This window comes from Oreochromis aureus, linkage group 3, assembly GCF_013358895.1.
Source record: "Oreochromis aureus strain Israel breed Guangdong linkage group 3, ZZ_aureus, whole genome shotgun sequence".
NCBI classification, from domain to species: domain Eukaryota; kingdom Metazoa; phylum Chordata; class Actinopteri; order Cichliformes; family Cichlidae; genus Oreochromis; species Oreochromis aureus.
The window spans coordinates 71740770-71763938 of NC_052944.1; the positions used below are offsets into that span (position 1 = coordinate 71740770).

The 23169-nt window shown below is 41.9% G+C and overlaps 1 long non-coding RNA gene and 1 pseudogene across 1 annotated transcript; one reads left to right on the forward strand and one right to left on the reverse strand.

Moving 5' to 3' along the window:
- Nucleotides 1-1511: 1511 nt before the first annotated feature.
- On the forward strand, nucleotides 1512-6435 carry LOC120437514. The gene is made up of 3 exons (XR_005611195.1): nucleotides 1512-1647; nucleotides 2487-2568; nucleotides 6323-6435. It is a non-coding gene; the product is annotated as an uncharacterized LOC120437514 (long non-coding RNA).
- A 6122-nt stretch (nucleotides 6436-12557) lies between these two features.
- LOC116324240 lies at nucleotides 12558-14167 on the reverse strand (annotated as a pseudogene).
- Nucleotides 14168-23169: the final 9002 nt, after the last annotated feature.

A 23169-nucleotide genomic window follows, 5' to 3' on the forward strand; every position in this document is an offset into this window, starting at 1 on the left:
AATTCAAGTTCAAAACACCACGAGGACCAACTGCAGGTCTGAACTGACGCTTTATCTTTGCTCAGGAGTCGAGGAAACACAGCAGGCAGTGAAAAGCTCAAATCATTCACTCATTATATCAACACAGCTGCACAGTTGACACATGACTTTACTGGGTTATTATAAGTAATGGATATTTTCTATAAAATCTGTGTATTCAGTTCACATGATTGTAATCATTATGATCACTGTAAGAACTCTTTTTTAGATCAAACTTGTTTAGAAAAATCCATGTAGGCTTTCCAGAAAGGTTTGGATTTGTTGGGAAATGTTAATGAAGCTAAAAGTGAATGATCCATAAATTATATTTAACAGTACAAGTGTCACAGAGGTGCAGTGGTAGTCAGTCCAAACATCAGCTGGTGATTAATGTTTTCTACTGGCCACTCAAATACTTTTATTCTCCCTCATGGTTAAGTGTTTAAGAGGATGGATGGACCTTCCGCCATTTAAACACTTTCTTCATTTGTTTCTTCAAACTTGGCATGAAATAGAAAATGAGCAGATATATCAGAGAGACGAGTTTGTGTGTTTGTCAGCTGTTCTTCATGTTCACCTCAAATCAACCTGAGTGTCATTTCTCTTTAGTTCTGATCTCACTGCTGAGCTGCACAACAAACCAAGGTCAGTAACCTTCTTCTGTCACAGTTTAAACCTCAGAAATGCTCACTGATATGACCTGATTGGGTTCATGTTTGCAGATGCTTGTTGACAAATATCTAACAGATCATCAGTTTTTCATTGTAACCCTCACAGCTCGTCTGACTGTGAGTCCCAGCAGCTCTCAGTTCTTTGAAGGAGACTTTGTGTCTCTGAGCTGTGAGGAGGACGACAGCTCTGCTGGATGGACTCTGAGGAGAAACACAAGCAAACAGCAGAGGACTCAGTGTGGAGATGGGTGGGGAAAACCAGCTGGTTCTTCCTGTAACATCACTATCATGATTCATGACAGTGGAGTTTACTGGTGTGAGTCCAGAGAGGGTCCCATCAGTAACATGGTTAACCTGACAGTCACTGGTAAGCTGAGTGTGTGGAGTTAGTGTTGATGAAGCTGTGTGTAAATGGATGAAATGCTGTAGTTTGTCTCTGTGTTGAGGTGGATCAGTGATCCTGCAGAGTCCTGTCCTCCCTGTGATGGAGGGAGATGACGTCACTCTGCTCTGTAAAACAAAGACCACTCCCTCCAACCTCCCAGCTGCTTTCTATAAAGATGGCTCCCTCATCAGGAAGCAGCCTACAGGTCACATGACCATCCAGCATGTTTCCAGGTCTGATGAAGGCCTCTACAAGTGTGACATCAGCGGTCATGGAGAGTCTCCATCCAGCTGGATCACTGTCACAGGTGACACACTCACCTGTCTGTGTTTCTGCAGCTTTCAACATTCACAATGTGACGACAACTTAATGACTGTGTTTGCTTTATTTTAGACAAACACACCACCACACCTCCACCTACATCCACACCTCCACCTACATCCACACCTCCACCTACATCACTCTCTCCTGCGGTTCTCTCTGTGTCGTCATTTGTTGGATCATTCTGTTTTGTGGTTCTACTGGTGTTACTGGTTCTGCTGGTGAGACGATGTGTTCACAGGAAACCTGAAGGTGAGACTCAGACTTCGGATTACCTGCAGGTGTTTCAACACAGGGCTGTTCATTTTAAAAACAGGAAGGATCATGTAGACATCATTTGGAGTTAGAGATCATTTAAAATTCCTTCTCCTTCTAAATTTCAGAGTCTGACTTTAATTAAGTTAATAATTTTGTAGTTTCTGTGACATCCTAAGGTGTTGAATCTTCATCCTGATGATGAACGCTGACAGCTCTGTGAGCGTGGTTGATCACTTACTCCTGTATTTCATATATTTAATGCATCAAAAGCTTTTCCTGACTTCTCTGCTCTCTCTGTGCCTCCTGATGAACACAAAACTGTATTTAACAACCAAAATCATATATTTTTTTTTATTCTTTCTCCTAAAACACCCGGTAAAAGTTCTTTTCAAACTGAACAAAATCAATTTGGTAATATTTTTTGTCTTTAGTGAAAGTTTGTGTGAGTCACAGTAACCTGCAGTGTGTTTTCATGATAATGAAGAATCAATATCACCTCTTCTTAACACCAGCTACATATACTCAGAAGCACAAGACACTTCTCTTTTGGCTAATAATAGTGTTCATGCTGTGAGAACATGTTTGCTTTGAGCTTTGTGGTGAAGCACGTCAGTGTGGCAATAATGGCAACATTGTGGTCGTTTACTTTTCTTGTTCTCAGAGACACCTCGCTGTTCTGTGTGCTCATTAGCAAAAAAAAAAAAAAAAACTGTAAAAAGGTGCATAAAAGTAATCAATATTAAGAAATAAAACTTATTTATGTGGCTGTAGTGCAATAATATCACAACGCTGTTGCAGTACCTGCAATAATTTTAATGTGTTTTATTCTGCAGAGAGTGAAGCAGCTGCAGTTGATCCATCACAGAGAACTGAATATGTCAGTTATTGACTAAAAACCATCAGAACATGGTCCAGGTACAGCTGCTTTTTATCTTTCACTTTGGACAGAGACAAGCTATCTGCTCACCTTGTTTCCATTCACCATGCTAAGCTAAGTTAACCACATCAGGACTTGTGAAAGGGACTTCTCATCACTGTCACACAAAAAAAATCTTTTGCATCAGTACCGACTCAGATCGACTCAACGTGATTTGATTTGGATCAAGTAATTTTTCATTATAGTCTAGTACCACCTAATGTGAGTGGTCATCGCAACAAAGGAGGATGACAAGGCCATAATAGACCCGCTGCTCGGTCTGTGGCTTTTCGTCAGACTTGGGGACCACAGTGTTGTTTTTTCTTTGCTATTTCAATTGCTGGGTTTCACAAATGGTGTGACACTCTCAAGACTCATCGAGGGACGCCACTGACAGTCCAATCAGTGGCATGCAGTTTGTTGACATGAGATTTTCAGATGGCCTTGGATAGTATCACAGTGCATTAGATACTAAAAAAAGTACCGGATACCAGTTACTATGACCTAATGGAAAACCCTGGCAGCTGTGGCGAGCTAACCTGAGTAGGTACTAATGGAAAAGTATTCCCTGAATAACTGACCTGTACCTTTAAAGAGATATGAGCAGCAGGTTGTGAGGGCAGTTACAGATGTGTGTTCCTCTTTATTCCTCTCAGAATAAAACTAATTTCTACACTTAGGGTATTTTAGGTCACACTAAATATAATGTTTTTGTGATAATGCTCTAGAAACTGTTTTTGTCTGATTTTTGATAAGTAAGAAACACTTTGGACAGTACAAACAGAACCTGACAGAAGCCAGTTTCTATTGAAATGTAAAAAAAAAAAAAAAAAAAAGGTCCATCCATCCATCTTCATCCGCTTTATCCCGGGTTGGGTCGCGGGGGGAGCAGCCTACGTAGAGAAGCCCAGACCTCCCTCTCCCCAGCCACCTCCTCTAGCTTATCCGGGGGAACACCAAGGCGTTCCCAGGCCAGCCGAGATATAATCTCTCCAGCGTGTCCTGGGTCTGCCCCGGGGCCTCCTCCCGGTGGGACATACCCCGAACACCTCACCCAGGAGGCGCCCAGGAGGCATCCTTGTCAGATGCCCGAACCACCTCAACTGGCTCCTTTCGATGTGGAGGAGCAGCGGCACTACTCTGAGCCCCTCCGGGATGGCCGAACTTCTCACCCTATCTCTAAGGGAGAGGCCAGCCACCCTTCGGAGGAAGCTCATTTCCGCCGCTTGTATCTGCGATCTTGTTCTTTCGGTCACTACCCACAGCTCATGGCCATAGGTGAGGGTAGGGACGTAGATCGACCGATAAATTGAGAGCTTCGCTTTTACATTCAGCTCCCTCTTCACCATGACGGACCGGTGCAGCGTCCGCATCACTGAAGTGGCACCAATCCGTCTGTCGATCTCCGGCTCCCTCCTCCCATCACTCACGAACAAGACCCCGAGATACTTGAACTCATCCCCGACCCGGAGTGGGCACTCCACCGCATTGTTCCTCCTGTATCCGAGGTTCGACTAGCGGATGAACTCTCCTTTCCAGCACCCTGGCATAATCTTTCCCAGGGAGGCTGAGGAGTGTGATCCCCCTATAGTTGGAACACACCCTCCGGTCCCCCTTCTTAAAAATGGGGATCACCACCCCGGTCTGCCAGTCCAGGGGTACTGCCCTTGATCTCCATGCAACATTGTTGCCTCTCCGAACTCCTCCCACACCCGAATTTTTGATTCAGCCACTGCCCGAGCCGCATTCCGCTTGGCCTGTCGATACCTGTCAGCTGCCTCCGGAGACCCACAGGCTAACCAAGCCCAATAGGACTCCTTCTTCAGCTTGGTGGCTCCCTTCACCTCTGGTGTCCACCATTTGGTTCGGGGATTACCACCACAGCAGGCACCAACCACCTTGTGGCCGCAGCTCAGCGGCTTCGGCAATGGAGATGCTGAACATTGTCCATTCGGACTCAGTGTCCCCAGTTTCCCTCGGAATGCTGTTGAAGCTCTGCCGGAGATGTGCGTTGAAGATCTAGCGGACTGGGGCCTCTGCTAGACTTTCCCAGCACACCCTCACTATACGTTTAGGTGCACCGGGTTTGTCCAGTGTCCTCCTCCGCCACCTGATCCAACTCACCAGCAGGTGGTGATCAGCTGACAGCTCAGCCCCTCTCTTTACCCGAGTGTCCAGAACATATGGTTGCAGGTCTGGGGATACGATGACAAAATCGATCATCGACCTGCGGCCTAGAGCGTCCTGGTGCCACTTGCACTTATGGACACTCTTATGTTCGAACAAGGTGTTTGTTATGGCCAAACTGTGATTTGCACAGAAGTCCAATAACCAAACACCTCTTGGGTTCAGATCAGGGAGGCCGTTCCTCCCAATCACGCCACTCCAGGTCTCGCTGTCGTTACCCACGTGAGCATTGAAGTCTCCCAGCAGGACAACAGAGTCTCCAGGTGGGGCACCTTCCAGCACCCCCCCCAGGGACTCTAAGAAGGCTGGGTACTCTGAACTGCCACTCGGCGCATAAGCGCAGATGACAGTCAGGACCCGTTCCCCAGCCCTAAGGCGCAGAGAACAAACCCTCTCATCCACCGGGAAGAACCCCAACGTACCGGCAGCAAGCCGAGGGGATACCCCAGCCCACCGCCTCTAACCAGGGCCAACTCCAGATTGAGACAGAGTCCAGCCCCTCTCCAGGAGACTGGTTCCAGAGCCCAAGCCATGCGTAGAGGTGAGCCCAACTATATCTAGCCAGTACCTCTTAACCTCACGCACTAACTCAGGCTCCTTCCCCACCAGAGAGGTGACATTCCATGTCCCAATTGCCAGTCTTGGCAGCCGGGGACACCCAGCACAAAATGCACCTGACCCCAATGGCGCCTACTGCGGGTGGTGAGCCTGCGGGAGGATGGGCCCATGTCCTCTTTTTGGGCTGTGCCCGGCCGGGCCCCAAGGCACTAAGGCCCGGCCACCAGACGCTCGCCTCGGGGACCCTCGCCGGGCCTGGCTCCAGGGCAGGGCCCTGCTAACCCTATCCCGGGCAGGGTAAACTGTTCCCTCGATGTTTTTCTCATAAGGGTCTTCTGAATCGCTCTTTGTCTGGTCCCTCACCCAGGGCCAATTTGCCATGGGAGACCCTACCAGGGGGCAAAAGCCCCCAGACAACATAGCCCCTGGAAACCCTGGGACACAGAAACCCCTCCAGTACGATAAGGTAGCGATTCACGGAGAGGAAAAACGGTGATGATCTTTTTTTTTACAGAGGACCTGTTCTGGTGTTTCTTGTTTGCTGTCATATGCCTCATGTTCCTCTTGTAGATGCTTGTATTGAACAAAGTTTCTATTAATGGGTTCAATGTATGTAAATGTAACTGTGAACTTAAAGCTCAGGCTGCAGCTCTAAACTAATCCCTAATATGACAGATAAGCTCCAGGGAACAGACATATATGAGACAGAGGGAGGACAGACAGGGAATGCAGAGGGAATAAATTAAAAGTAAAAACTAAAGCTGAGAGAAGAAGCATTAAACTCAAACTAGAAGAAATCATGTGATCAAAGTTAAAGATCAGCACAGATCTGTGGGCTCCAGGTTTGAAGAAGCAGTTTAAGTGTGAGCAGTATGGAAGCTCTGTGATTTGTAAAGTCTGAACTGGGACTGTGTGTGATGCAGAGAGGTGGAGATTGGAGTTCTTTACTTAACTACAAAGCGTTTAATCATGTTTCCTGTTGTTCTAACTGTTTGTGTTTGTGTTTAGACTTTAAACCAGAGCCAGACATTGTCTACTCTTCACTGAAGTAGTCCACCAGTCCAACCACTGATGTCCAGCTGCTGGTCTCTAACTGGTCCCCCCAGCACCTCAGACCAGAGGACATCCACATGCTAACAAGACTTCTGTGGGTTTCACAAAGGTCTCAGATTGAAAACTGGACTTCTGGTTTGGTTGTGGCTAAATGACACATGCCTCTCTTAACTGAAGAAAACAAAGAATAAAGACTAAACCACAACCTCAGCCTAAAAACAACCAGAGCACCATCCAGTGTCTTTAAACCTTCTTTTATTTGTGTTTGAGACTGAAGAGTTTTATCTCTTTGTTTCCTCAGTCACCTAGAAATCAACCAGCAGCCACTGGCATGGTGAAAAAGTTGTATAATTGTTTCACTTTTCTGTGTAAATTAATATAATTGTCTGGTAGTAGTTCTTTGTGTCACTTTCACCTCTTCAATTAATTCTTTAATATTAATATTAATAAATAAGTCAATAAACAATTCTGTTTACCGATGGTATGAGTTGTAAGATCTTTGGGTTGATATTGTCACAGCATCACCTTGATCACAAACTATGCCACTGTTGAACTAAAACGCAACATAAAATCCAATGAGAAAGTAAGACGGGTAAAAAAGAGCCATGAAAAGATCATGAACAAGCATGTCCAATTCAGCTTTGGAGACAACAGTCCTGACCTTAGCCACATTTCTTAAATGGAAAAAGCTAGAGTGGGTCACAGACTTGATGTGAGCATCAAAAGTCAAATATTGGTCAAAAAAATAACCAAAGAGTCTGAGCTGCAGCTTTTATCATCGATGAGAAAGAACCCAGATGTGAACCGTGTTCTTCAATAGTTGACTTTAGTTTTCACAAAGCATTGTTGTTACAGCAGAACGGCTGATGTTTAACAACAGTTTAACCCTTAATTGACAAAGGTTCCAAGATAATCGATTGCTATGAACTGGTGGTAGTGTGGACTTGAGGCAGCCAGGTATCCCAGAATACATTTCAATTCAATTTTATTTATATAGTGCCAAATCACAACAACAGTCGCCTCAAGGTGCTTTATACTGTAAGGTAGACCCTACAATAATACATTATTTCAATTCACAAGCAGCAATGTGATCTAAACTGTAAGTAAAGGTTTTAAAATACCCTTGTCACCCCTGTTTTCTGTCACCAAAAACACTTTAAATATTGTTTTAATATTGAATGTAGTGGCGTAATCTTCACATGTGTGCTCAGGTTGTCAGCATAGAACGTGTTTGCTAAAATGCTTCATTCTTTTTGGTAATTTCGCTAGCTCCGCTAACAGTCAGCTGACAGAGTGTACCAAGCTCACAGTCACGGTGTTCCAGTTTAACTGCTTTTTACATTAACCGATTAGATTTATTTATGTATTCCATTCTCTGTGTTCCATATGTTGCATCCGCAGATTCTCATTTTCACCAACATGTCATGATACGGCTGTGGCGTGGATGTAGGACCCAAATGCAGGACACTCAGACAGAGGAATAAACTCAAAGAGGCTGCTTTAATGCAGTTGCAGAAAAACTCCACAAACAATAAACTTGCAATAACAAACCGATACAATACTAAATACTAAGAAACCTGGAGAAAAGAGACTAGGGACGAAGAGCATGGAGGGAAACACACACACACATAGCATAAGGGTATGAGGCAACAACGAGCACTGGAGGACATACAGACAGGGAGGAACATTAGGGAACAGGTGGAAACACAGCTGGAATTAATTGGGCAGGACAAGGCAAGGTAAGCAAAACAGAATATACTAACATGAGACAAAGACCTTCAAAGTAAACTGAACTCAGGCTGAACTCAGGTGCCCAATAACGACACAGTAAACTTGCAAAAAATAATTTTATTGTGTAATTTCTATCTTTGTACAGCACTTTGGCCAACATTTTTGTTGTAATTAAACTTGCTTTATAAATAAACAAAACAGTACAGAGAGAAACACATGGGCAGGAAAGACTAGACACAAAATCGAGGGAGCACATAACCCAAAACCTAAGAACTAGAAAATCTTAACCAGAATAACACCAAAATGAAAAGATAATAATAATCAAAACAAAACCACTGAGTCCACAGACTCAGGACGATAACAGAATGGTTGTCTCTTTCTGTCAGTGGTGGTTCATCATGTGGTTTAACAAGATTAAAGACTCAGCAAAAAAGGTCTCCATCCTCTCCAGCTCCAACAAATGCATATATCTGTCAATATTATCTTCAGACAATAATTAAATTATTTTAATTAAAATTCTGCCTGGTCTACTGTCTCTATGTTTCTGTCATATAAATAATGAGCCAACATTATCATTTTCCTCACGACACAATCAATTAGCTCGACAGAGCCTCAGTTTACCTGCATACATCCTGGTTACCTGTCAGCTGTTTAACACTGCTGTTGATTCAACAAACACACCCATGTTACCTGGTGACAGTCACAGTTTAACATGGGCAGCTGGTGCTTGATATAATGTAATGTCGGCACGATATTGTGCACAAGATAAGTAAATGCTGTTTGTTTGAACTGCTGGAGCTTGTTTCCCTCAGAGTGAGTGATCTGGGTTAAAGATGAAAAATGTGATTTAAATGGACAAGACTGATACTGAGAAAACTACAGAGCACTTTATCTTTATCTCTATCTTTATTATATATCAGATCAGCTACCTATGACAGAGAGTCTTGAGGAGAGCATGTGTGTGGTTTGGTTGATAGTGTTCGGGGGGTGGGTATTAGAGAGTGTTGTCGTTGGTGTGTGCGGTAAAAAAAGGAGCACAAGTTGGGGCAGAGAGTAATTGGGGGTTTGTTTTGATTCAGAAGAGCACATTTTTTTCCTGTTGTTTTGGTGTTGGCTGTGGCCCACAGTAGCCTGTGTTACTGTTTTTAATAAACAGCTGGTAACGTCTTGATGCATGCTCAGTCGTCCAGGTAAGTAAATCCCCAAAAGTTGATTCTGTTCATCTGGACGTAGCATTTTGTGGGAGAAATGTTTCATCACTCATCCAAGTGACTTCTTCAGTCTCAGCTGACTGCAGGTTTCCCCAATCTTATAAACAGTACATTTGCATAATGACTGAAACCAGCCCACTGAGGGAACAATGGGCTGTGAGATCAGTTCCTTGATCATTAATATGCAAATTCTCATGTCCATTGATCAACAACCACTGATCAAAGCTCATTGATCAAAGACCACTGATGTACAGCACGGAAGAGTCTCACAGCCAAATTCCATGCTCAACTCCAACAGGGTGGATGGAGAGGGTGGGGATGGACATCCTGGGTCCATTCCCCTGCACAGCTATGGACTATTTCACAAAGTGGCCAGAGGCATACAGTTTACCTGACCAAGTGGCCCAGACAATTCGAATGCTGTGGTCGAGGGGATGTTCAGAAGATTTGGGGTGGCTGAAGTAATTCACATGGACAAGGGTAGGAACTTTGAATCCCATGTGTTTGCGACCATGTGCAAGAAACTAGGCTCCCATAAGACCTATACAACGTCCCTCCGACTACAGAGTGATGGACTCGTTGATAGATGACAGAGCAACTGGCGCTAGTGACAGCTAAACATAAAAGTGACTTCATGTCGATGAAGGTTCTCAGTCATCGAGGTCATTGTAGTCCTAGGAGCTTGGAAAGAAAAGTGTCTGGACTTGTTTAAGTTGCTTGAAGACGTTTTATCTCTCATTCGACAAACTTCTTAGGTTTTAGGGTCAAATGGTGGAGAGTCCCAGGTTTAAGCCCTGTGGGAGAATCCTCCGAAGAGGGACAATGGACCCCCTAATGATCCTCTACCTAATCAGACAAGTCAAGGTGTGAAAAGGGGTGTAGGTCACAATCAGCCAAGTTTTCAAGTGAGGTCATTGGGAAAACTAGCCCCACCCTATCATGTGATTTCCCGAGGTCACATGGCCCAGGATGTGAGTGGGCGTTAAGGCGTCTGGGAAGGGATCTCAGAATCAGAATCAGAATCTTTATTGTCATTGTCACAGGTGCAACAAAATTAAAAATGGTCCCTGATCATTGCATCATCCCTAACGATATCAAAATATAAATAAAACAATAAAATTCAATAGTAAAATAAATAGAATACTAAAAGTGCTAATAAGAGGTATCAACAAACATTCACATACATTCACACATACACGCTTCAGTGAATGCATAGATTAATACAAGAGTGCCGTAATTGGTGATTGGCAACAGTTCAAACATGGACTGGCCAGGATGTGAGGTATCTTTTATGACATTTTTGGGCCTTTTTAAGACAGCTGGTGTTGTGTATGTCACAATCTGGCAGAGGCAGACTGCATGGAGTGACGTAGAGGACCCAAAATGGAGACAAAATGGAACGTGGAACAAAACTTGAATTAACAAAAAGCGAGCCGTTTAATGAGGCTGGTAAAAAAAAAAAAAAAAAGGTAAAACAAAGGGCAAGGCAAACTAAAGTAAAACTAGATGAAAAACTTGGACATGAAATCTAGAAACATGGCATGGAAAACATAGCGTGAAAAACAGACAACCTGACAAGGAATAAACAGAAACACACAGACTAAATACACACAAGGGTGATTAGGGGAAGTGGAAACACATGGGGAAACAGCTGACACTGGTCTGACATAACGAGACAAAGGAAGCAAAGCTGACTACACTGACATAGGACGCAGACCTACAAAATAAAACAGGAAACATGAGACACAGACAAGACAATATAAACTTGACAACATAAGAAACACATAAAGGGCAAAAGGAGACTAAAACACAGGAGTAGAAGACACAAGGGGAATCTAAATAAACAAATGAGCTTAGATAACCTAATGAACTTAAACATAAACCATAAACATCAAAATAAACTCAAACTTAAAACGCTGGGTCAAAAGACCAGGATCATGACAGTGTAGATCTTCCAGTGTGGGGAGAGGGCAGCTGGTGATCTTTTGAGCTGTGTTAATGATCCCTTGGAGTGCTTTCCTCTGAGCCACTATATGCAATAGGTTAGAACACTCTCAATGGTGGCTTTGTAGAAGGTCACCAGCAGTCTCTGTGATGTTCTCCTGGGAATTCTCAGGAAGTACAGTCTCTGTTGGGTCTTTTTCAGTAGCTCAGAGGTGAAACTGGATTATGGATGGCAGACAGGTGGTGTAATAAACCATCGCCTCTGTTCAAAAATGGTCATTCACAGTGGACATACATGGCTTCTTTCACTCCTCTTTCAAACAATCTGTCTTCTCTCTCCAAAATGTGAACATTGGCATCCTCGAAAGAGTGACCTTTGTCCTTTAGATGCAGATGGACAGCCGAGTCTTATCCTGTGGAGGTGGCTCTTCCATGTTGTGCCATGTTTTTATGAAGTGGCTGTTTGGTCTCTCCAATATAGAGGTCCGGGCATTCCTTGCTACACTGTACAGCATACACGACATTGTTAAGTTTGTGTTTAGGAGTTTTGTCTCCTGGGATGAACCAGTTTGCCTGAATGTGTTGCTGGATCCCAAGTAAACTGGGGTGTCGTGCTTGGAGAAGACTCTCCTGAGTTTTTCCGATACACCAGCTACATAGGGGATGACAATGTTGTTGCATTTTTGTTGCATTGCATCTTTCTAATCCTCCCTAGTTGGTGTCTGATGTTCTTTTCTGTGAATCTTTGCTGTATTGATGAAAGCCGAATTAGGATAACCGCATGTTTTAAGAGCAGACTTTGTGTGTGGGGGCTTCCAGAAGCCCAGGGTTAATAATCAGGACCCTACAAAACCGGGCAGAAAATGTTCCCTATGAGCCTGAAAGGAAAAAGAGGGAACACACACATGTAAAGGAAGCTCTTAAAAAATGAGGTTATCCCAATTGGGCTTTTATTAAGTTTCCACATGCCGGTTGTTATTGTGGAGAAACACCTACTAAAGAGAATGGCCACAAGGCCAAAGCAAGGGTTTTGAGTCAATCAGCGTTAACTTTGCACCCTGAGTTTGATGGGTAAAGCTTACAGATAAAATAAATTCATGAAGACAGCCGAAGGGTCAGGACTGCCAAAATGAATTAAATAAATACATCATTAAAGTTGATGATACACCTTTTGGTGCCCCTGGACACATCATCAGTGATGTAACCTGGGGTCATTGGGGGTTTTGGGTATTTCAACAATCAGACCCCCTCTCCCAGGCGACCCAGCCAGGGTTGATCAAGCCCCAGCTTTTGTCCAGGTAGCGCTACCCTACATGCCATGCCTCTCCTCTTTTGATCCACAGCCACCTCGACGCTGCTTCTGCTGCGTTGGTGGCCAACTTAATGGCTCTTCGCTGGTTAGCCCCTACAATCCCTAGCATTTTGTTGGGTTGGCATCTTGCCCGCCAGCCATTACTCCGACACTCCTCCACTAACTTGGAATACTTTGCCCTCTTTCTCTCATGAGCTTCCTCCATACGGTCTTCCCAAGGTACAATAAGCTCCAGAAGGATTACCTGCTTGGAGGCAACTGAAGTAACAACGATGTCTGGCCTCAGAGTTGTCTTGGCTACCGCTTCGGGGAACTTAAACTGCTTTGCCAGGTCAGCTCTCAGCTCCCAATCGTGCTGCTGGCTTCTCCCCAGCTTTTATAAATGTTACCTTGTTCTTAACTGGGCAGGTGCTCTTATTATGACTGATCCTGCTGCAGATCAAATCCGCTACGGCCTTCAGGACTTGATCGTGTCGCCAGCAATATCGCCCTTGGGCCAGGGCTTTTGGGCAGCAACTTAAAATGTACTCCAGGGTTCCTCTGTTCTGACAGAGAAGACAGCCTGGTGTCTCCACCTTCCCCCAAGTGAAGAGATTCGATGGACTTGGTAGCACATCATATACTGCCTGAATCAGGAATTTGATTCACTGGGGTTCTGCTTTCCACAGATCATCCCATGTGACCTTGCGCTCTACAGCTTGCTCCCATCTTGTCCAAGCCCCCTGCTGCCTCAATTGCACAATTTGGCTGGTTCGCTTCTCCTCAACTCCTGCCCACACCTCCTCAAGGATCAGCAACCGCTTCTCTTTCCCCTGTGCCTTGTTGTAGTTCGGTGTTCTACTGCTACCCAAACCCGCTCTTCCCTGGGCCACTGTACCCACTATCACCCTTTGCTGCAGCCTTGATACTGCAATGTCTACAGCCTCAGCAGCCCTCCACTTCCGCCCGGTCCTAACCTCTATTCCAGCCAGGGCAACGTGGGGGTCACTGGACTCTCGATATTGGAGCAGCTCCCTGGACCGGCTCACCATAAACTCCTCACATAGGCTGCTAAAGGGGAGCTTCAGCTTGTTGTTATGACCATACAGAGCAATGCTACTCAGGCTTCGTGGCAGACCCAACCACCTGTGCAGAAACCTGCTGATCCTCATCTTGAATCCTTCCACTGTTGAGATGGGAACTTCATAGACTAAGAGGGGCCACAAAATCCGGGGAAGAATTCCATCCTGATAAATTCAGGCTCTAAACTTGCCAGGAAGGCCAAATTTATCCACTGATGAGAGCCAGGCTTCCAGGTCTTTGTTGGTCGCTTGTATAATTAAGTAAATGGGTCAATAATTAATTAAATGTGTTAATTAAATAAAAATTGAAATAAATAAATAATTGATTGAATGTTTTAAATGAAATTAATGGACATTTAATTTATTATTTTAATATTTGTATAATTAATTAATTCCAAATGTAATTAATTAATGACAAATTTTATTAAATATTTAAGGATCTATTTAATGAATTCATTTTGTCACTCCTGGCCCTCCATGGACCACTATTTCCTGTAGTATCAGCTGTACCACTGTCTCTACTATTGAAGGAAGAGGACATCTTCAGAGGAAGAGGGCGGGCTTTACTTGGTGTCAGTGACAGAAATGAAAAAAGCTCAAATGAGTGAGAAGGACGATGAAGGAAACATCTGTGCTGTGTCTGCTCTGTAAGTAGAATCTCTGTGTTTGTTTGAATTCTTGTACTTTGACTGTCTGTATACCCACAGTATAGTCAGTGCAAATAAAAATAATTATTTTAATTATTGCTGTTAAAACAATGTTGCTCATTTTCAGAGCTGCTTTGTAAATATGCATGCCAAACTAGAGGTAGAGGAAACGGCATATTTGTGAGATCTTTCAATAGTTGCTGTTCAGCAACTGCTGTTGAAATGATTTTAGTATTAGAGGCATCATAGAGGTCCAGTTGTTACTGCTGTTTGTGTAGAGTTGTTCTTTATGTTCACCTCAAATCAACCTGAGTGTCATTTCTCTTTAGTTCTGATCTCACTGCTGAGCTGCACAACAAACCAAGGTCAGTAACCTTCTTCTGTCACAGTTTAAACCTGAGAAATGCTCACAGATGTGACCTGATTGGGTTCAGGTATTGATAATGTCATATGTCAGCACTCGAGATGTGATGCAGAGGCAAGTTTAACTGAAGGCTTTTTATCAGCACTTTATTGAGCTGATAAAAAACTGATTTTGACAAAAGCAAACAGATCATCAGTTTTTCATTTTAACCCTCACAGCTCGTCTGACTGTGAGTCCCAGCAGCTCTCAGTTATTTAAAGGAGACTTCGTGTCTCTGAGCTGTGAGGAGGACGACAGCTCTGCTGGATGGACTCTGAGGAGAAACACAAGCAAACAACAGAGGACTCAGTGTGGAGATGGGTGGGGAACGTTAGATAACTCTTCCTGCGACATCAGTTACCTCGTTGAACGAGACAGTGGAGTTTACTGGTGTGAGTCCAGAGAGGGTCCCATCAGTAACATGGTTAAGCTGACAGTCACTGGTAAGCTGAGTGTGTGGAGTTAGTGTTGATGAAGCTGTGTGTAAATGGATGAAATGCTGTAGTTTGTCTCTGTGTTGAGGTGGATCAGTGATCCTGCAGAGTCCTGTCCTCCCTGTGATGGAGGGAGATGACGTCACTCTGCTCTGTAAAACAAAGACCACTCCCTCCAACCTCCCAGCTGCTTTCTATAAAGATGGCTCCCTCATCAGGAAGCAGCCTACAGGTCACATGACCATCCAGCATGTTTCCAGGTCTGATGAAGGCCTCTACAAGTGTGACATCAGCGGTCATGGAGAGTCTCCATCCAGCTGGATCACTGTCACAGGTGACACACTCACCTGTCTGTGTTTCTGCAGCTTTCAACATTCACAATGTGACGACAACTTAATGACTGTGTTTGCTTTGTTTTAGGGGAACACATCACCACACCTCCACCTACATCCACACCTCCACCTACATCACTCTCTCCTGCTGTTCTCTCTGTGTTGTCATTTGTTGGATCATTCTGTTTTGTGGTTCTACTGGTGTTACTGGTTCTGCTGGTGAGACGATGTGTTCACAGGAAACCTGAAGGTGAGACTCAGACTTCGGATTACCTGCAGGTGTTTCAACACAGGGCTGTTCATTTTAAAAACAGGAAGGATCATGTAGACACCATTTGGAGTTAGAGATCATTTAAAATTCTTTCTCCTTCTAAATTTCAGAGTCTGACTTTAATTAAGTTAATAATTTTGTAGTTTCTGTGACATCCTAAGGTGTTGAATCTTCATCCTGATGATGAACGCTGACAGCTCTGTGAGCATGGTTGATCACTTACTCCTGTATTGCATATATTTAATGCATCAAAAACTTTTCTGTGCCTCCTGATGAACACAAAACTGTATTTAACAACCAAAATCATATTTTTTTTTATTCTTTCTCCTAAAACACCCGGTAAAAGTTCTTTTCAAACTGTACAAAATTAATTTGTTAATATTTTTTGTCTTTAGTGAAAGTTTGTGTGAGTCACAGTAACCTGCAGTGTGTTTTCATGATAATGAAGAATCAATATCACCTCTTCTTAACACCAGCTACATATACTCTGAAGCACAAGACACTTCTCTTTTGGCTAATAATAGTGTTCATGCTGTGAGAACATGTTTGCTTTGAGCTTTGTGGTGAAGTGTGTCAGTGTGGCAGTAATGGCAACATTGTGGTCGTTTACTTTTCTTGTGCTCAGAGACACCTCGCTGTTCTGTGTGCTCATTAGCAAAAAAAGAAAAACTGTGAAAAGCTGCATAGAAGTAATTAATATACAGCACTGTTGCAGTTGTTCCTGCAATAATTTAATGTATTTTATTCTGCAGAGAGTGCAGCTGCAGTTGATTCATCTGTAAGAACTGAATACGTCAGTTATGGACCAAAAACCATCAGAATGTGGTCCAGGTACAGCTGCTCTTTATCTTTCATTTTGAACAGAGACACACTAGCTGCTCACCCTGTTTCCATTCACCATGCTAAGCTAAGCTAACCACATCAGGACTCCAGCTCAGAGCTCTGACTTGTGAATCAGATTTCTCATCACTGTCACAAATAAAATCCCCTTTTGCATTTTGTCAGACTTGGGGACCACAATGTTTTTTTTGTAGCTATTTCCATTGCTGGCTTTCAAAAATGGCAAGATGCTCTCATGACTCATCGAGGGACGCCGCTCACCATCCAATCGGGGGCATGCAGTTTGTTGACATGAGATTTTCAGTTCGCCTTGGATAGTATCACAGTTAAGTAGATACTAAAAAAGTACCTGATACCAATTATTATTTTTACGATTTTGAATTCAATTCTGGATTTAACAGGAAGCCAATGAAGGGAAGCCAATACAGGAGAAATATGCTCTCTCTTTCTAGTCCCTGTCAGGACTCTTGCTGCAGCATTTTGGATCAGCTGAAGACTTTTCAGTGAGTTTTTAGGACATCCTGATAATAATGAATTACAGTAGTCCAGCCTGGAAGTAATAAATGCATGAACTAGTTTTTCAACATCACTCTGAGACAGGATAATTCTAACTTTAGAGATTTTGTGCAAATGGAAGAAAGCAGTCTTATATATTTGTTTAATATGTGCGTTGAAGGACATGTCCTGGTCAAAAATGACTCCAAGGTTCCTCACAGCATTACTGGAGGCCAAGGTAATGCCATCCAGAGTAAGAATCTGGTTAGATACCATATTTTTTCAGGGCCGAGTACAATAACCTCAGTTTTATCTGAATTAAGAAGCAGAAAGTTAGCGGCCATCCAGGTCTTTATGTCTTTAAGACATTCCTGCAGTTTAACTAATTGGTGTGTATTACCTGGCTTCATGGATAGATAGAGCTGCATGTCATCTGCATAGCAGTGAAAACGTATACTATGTCTTGTAATGATGCTGCCTAAGGGAAGCATGTATAATGTAAATAGAATTGGTCCTAGCACTGAACCCTGTGGAACACCATAATTGACCTTAGTGTGTGAAGAGGACTCTCCATTTACTTGAACAAATTGGAGTCTATTAGATAAATATTATACAAAGCACTGCAGCACAGTACCTGTAATACCTACAGCATGTTCTAATCGCTCTAATAGGATATTATGGTCAACAGTATCGAACGCTGCACTAAGGTCTAGCAGGACAAGCACAGAGATGAGTCCACTGTCAGAGGCCATAAGAAGATCATTTGTAACATTCACTAAAGCTGTTTCTGTGCTGTGCTGAGCTCTGAAACCTGACTGAAACTCTTCAAATAAGCCATTCCTCTGCAGATGATCTGTTAGCTGTTTGACAACTACTCTTTCAAGGATGTTTGATATGAAAGGAAGGTTGGAGATTGGCCTATAATTAGCTAAGACAGCTGGGTCTAGAGATGGCTTTTTAAGTAAAGGTTTCACTACAGCCACCTTGAAGGCCTGTGGTACATAGCCGATTATTAGAGATAGGTTGATCATATTTAAGATCGAAGAATTAATTAATGGCAGGACTTCTTTGAGCAGTTTTGTAGGAATGGGGTCTAAAAGACACTTTGATGGTTTGGAAGAAGTAATTATTGAAGTTAACTCAGAAAGGTCAATTGGAGAAAAAGAGTCTAACTTAACATCAATGGTACTAAAAGTAGCTGTAGATAATATTACATCTGTGGGATGATTATTGGTAATTTTTTCTCTAATGATAAGAATTTTATTTGTGAAGAAGTTCATGAAGTCATTACTAGTTAATGTTAAAGGGATTGTTGGCTCAGTAGAGCTCTGACTTTTTGTCAGCCTGGCTACAGTGCTGAAGAGAAACCTGGGGTTGTTCTTATTTTCTTCAATCAGTGACGAATAGTAAGATGTTCTGGCTTTGCGGAGGGCTTTCTTATAAATCAGCAAACTATTTCTCCAGGCTAAATGATGATCCTCTAAATTTGTGACACACCATTTCCTCTCCAGCTTACGAGTTATCTGCTTTAGGCTACGTGTTTAAGAATTATACCACGGAGTCAGGTACTTCTGATTTGAGACCTTAGTTTTCACAGGAGCTACAGTATCCAGAGTCGTACGTAGTGAGGAGGTAAAATCATTAACAAGATAATCGACCTCTGTTGGGGTAGCGTTCAGATAGCTGCTCTGCTCTATGTTGGTACAGGGCATTGAAGATGATAACAGTGGGTGGATTATATTCTTAAACTTAGTTACAGCACTTTCAGAAAGACATCTACTTTGATAAAGTCTACTCTCCACTGCTGTGTAATCAATTATTGTAAATGTGAATGTTATCAGGAAATGATCAGACAGCAGAGGGTTTTCAGGAAACACTGTTAAATGTTCAGTTTCTATGCCATATGTTAAAACAAGATCTAGAGTGTGATTAAAGTGGTGGGTGGGTTCTTTTACATTTTGAGAGAAGCCAATTGAGTCTAATAACAGATTAAATGCCATGTTGAGGCTGTCATTTTTAGCATCTACATGGATGTTAAAATCACCCACAATAATTATTTTATCTGAGCTGAGCACTAAATCAGATAAAAAGTCTGAGAAATCAGACAGAAACTCTGTGTAAGGCCCAGGTGGACGATAGATAATGACAAGACTGGTTTCTGAGATTTACAGCTGGGGTGGACGAGGCTAAGCATCAGGCTTTCAAATGAATTAAAAGTCTGTCTTGGTCTTTCGTTGTGTAATAGGCTGATTAATAGGTTCAGTGTACGTTCTGTGAGCCTAAAGCTCAGGCTGCAGACCGCTCTAAACACATCTGAAGCTGAGAGAAAGAAACACTAAACCCACACTAGAAGAAATCATGTGATCAATGTTAAAGATCAGCACAGATCTGTGGGCTCCAGGTTTGAAGAAGCAGCTACAGCGTGAACAGTAAGGAAGGTCTGTGATTTGTATGTGAGCTGGTTCCCAGCAAAGTCTGAACTGGGACTGTGTGTGATGCAGAGAGGTGGAGATTGGAGTTCTTTACTGAACTACAAAGCTTGTAATCATGTTTCCTGTTGTTTTAATTGTTTGTGTTTGTGTTCAGACTTTAAACCAGAGCCAGACGTCGTCTACTCTTCACTGAAGTAGTCCACCGATTCTTCCACTGATGTCCAGCTGCTGGTCTCTAAATGGTCCCCCCAGCACCTCAGACCAGAGGACAGAGGACATCCACATGCTAACAAGACTTCTGTGGGTTTCACAAAGGTCTCAGATGGAAAATTGGACTTTTTCTGGTTTGGTTCTGGCTTAACTACACACACGTTTCTTAACTGAAAAAACAAAGAATAAAGACTAAACCACAACCTCAGCCTAAAAACAACCAGAACATCATCCAGTGTTTTTAAATCTTCATTTATTTTTGTTTGAGACTGAAGAGTTTTATCTCTTTGTTTCCTCAGTCAGCTAGAAATCAACCAGCAGCCACTGACATAGTGAAACAGTTTTATAACTGTTTCACTTATTTATTTGTATCACTTCCACCTCTTCTTAAAGTCAATGAAGAGTTTTTTGTCTTTTTTACTGATGGTATGAGTTTGAAAATCTTTGGGTTGATATTGTTACAGAATCATCTTGATCACAAACTATGCCACCACTGAACTAAAACACAACATAAAATCCAATGAGAAAGAGACATGAAATGATCATGAACAAATATGTCCAATTCAGCTTTGGAGACAACAGTCCTGACCTTAGCCACATTTCTTAAATGGAAAAAGCTAGAGTAGGTCACAGACTTGATGTGAGCATCAAAAGTCAAATATTGGTCAAAAAATAACCAAAGAGTCTGAGCGGCAGCTTTTATCATGGATGAGAAAGAACCCAGATGTGAAAAGTGTTTTTCAATTGTTGACTTTAGTTTCCACAAAGCATCATGTTTTATTCATTCCTCCTTCACTTGGGAAACATTCATAGTGTCTCAGTCTGTAGTGTTTTAGTGTCTGATAAACTACGAACTAATGAACATGTGAATCACACCGGACTTCCTGAAGAAGCTCAGCTCAGAGCTCCTCCCATTAAACATCTCAGTGAATTTTGAAAAGGCCACGAATCACATAAAAAATCTGCTGCCCTCTACTGGTAAAACTTGTTGTTACAGCAGAACGGCTGAAGTTTAACAACAGTTTAACCCTTAACTGACCAAGGTTCACACAAGAATAATGTTCTTTTTTTGCAATCTTGGCTAAGAAAATAAATAAATTTAAATTAATAAATTGAGGAAAATCTTTGTCTCTCTGAGGTTTCAGCTCAAAAACGACATGACCAGTGAATAGAGTATTTCTCTGCAATTACTGACTCTGAGCAAACAATCTTGGTATCAAAATAACACTAATGCTATAAAATTTCATCAGAGGTGTAAATATTACAGCAGATGTTACTATGTAGAAATCACAAAGGCTGGAATATAGACAAATGAGAAATTTTTCCTCACCTTTTTTTGTATAGCATAACACCCCATTTGTAAATATTTTACTGTATCCTAAGCACCACAGTAATACTTCCCATTTGCTGAATGTGTGGTATTCTCTTTTCAACACTCTATTCTGCAATACATATGTGTGTAGTGTACAGTGTTGGTCAAGTTACTTGAAAAAAGTAATCAGTTACTAATTACTGATTACTTCCCCGAAAAAGTAATCCCGTTACTTTCCTGATTACTTATTTTCAAAAGTAATTAATTACTTAGTTACTTAGTTACTTTTTAAAAACACGATTTACAACCTGAATAGGTGATAAAGCGATAGATCTTTCAGCCCAATTCTACTTTTTCTGCATAATCCATCATACAAAATGTAATCAAATGGAAACGTCTCTTTTTAAAACTTTAAACTTTAAATCTTTTAACTTTATGCATCAAGCAAAAACTTAATTATATGCAACATTCTCTGACTGGAAGAAATTTGTTTAACAATTAAACCTATTTTCTGCACATTCCAGCATATAAAATAAAATACGTGATAAATTACACTCACTCTTTCAAATAGATGAAAGTAAAACACAGCAGAAAATAAATAAAACCAAAGACTAGCGTCCTGTTGCTCTATTTTCACCTATAAAGCAGGACTGGGGTAGGCGGAGGTTTACCCTGGTGCAGGTGTGCCGCGGCGGTCAGTGGAAGAATCCACAAGTTTCTCTGTGAATTTCACATTACGTGGTAGCGCACTCGCTGCTTGCTTGGAAGTTTAGGGGGTTTTTTTCGCTGTAAAAAGAAGTTTTCTTCCCACGCACAACGGACACTAATGTTTTTGTCACTTTTTATAGAATCAAACTCAAAATAAGGTCAGTACTTCCACGCTTTGAACGCTGCATGCTACACTCTCTCTGCACTTGATATATTATGATCTGCACACAGCTGTTGTCACGAACGTCGCACTCGCTTACGTCACTGTCATGAGACATTCTCGCAAAAAATCACGGTTTTAGTAACGCAGTAACGCAGCGTTCCTACGTGAAAGTAACGGTAATCTAATTACCGTTTTTGCAATAGTAATCCCTTACATTACTCGTTACTTGAAAAAAATAATCAGATTACAGTAACGCCCATCTCTGGTAGTGTAACATGAACGTAAATAAATGCTCAAAATTATGAGATAGTTGGAAAATATAAAATAATGGGGTATCTAAGCCTTAAAGATAAAAATAAATTCTAACAAGACCAATTTCTCTCACATCTCGTTTAGGTAAAATAATGGGGGGGGGGGATGGTTAATGACAGACTAACTGACTTTTTAGAATCTAAGGAGAAGATTAAGTGTTATGAGTTTGCATTTCTAACAGAGAAGTACTTTAGACCCAGCTTTTTGTTTAGAACATGAAATTAGATAAGGGTAAAATTTGGGGTAGTGTTTCTAGATGTCAGGCAAGCAAATGATATGTTATAGAAAGAAGGATTATTGATTAAAATGAAACCGATTGGGATCAATGATAAAATGTTTCAGTGGATAAGCCATTTCTTAAAGAAGTAATATTAGTGCTAGAAAAGGGAAAGAATTGAGTGCAAATTATCAAGTAGAATTTGTACCCCTTAAGGGAGATAGTCTAGTTTTATTACTATGATCAATTATATTTTTAGCAATAAAAACAAGTCTGTGGGTGTCTCACTGTGTGCAGATAATGGTGTTATTTGGAAGAGGGGGAGAAATATAGGATGTATTAAAGCAAAATTGCAGGAGGCATTAGACAAGGTAGAATCTTGGGCATCAGAACTGGGATTTAGATTTTCATTATGAAAAACAAGGGGTATCGTATTTACATATAAGAAATACAGTCTTCATATTAATCTTAAATTATATGAGAATGCTATAGAAAGAAAAGATCATTTTAAATATTTGGGAATCTGCTTTAACAGTAAACATATGCACAAAAAGATGTAAAAGGATTTTAAATATATTTAGGTGACTGAGGACCAGAGAATGGGGTGCAGATAGAACGCCATTAAAGTCTATCCACACAGTCCAAACTGTGTGAATACTTGGAAGATATTTCATGAGCTTTATTTTTTTATTGCATTTCATTTTTTAAACCGCTTCCTCTTTTTTTTTTATGTCCAAACTTTATTTTCTCCCTCAAGGAAGACGTAC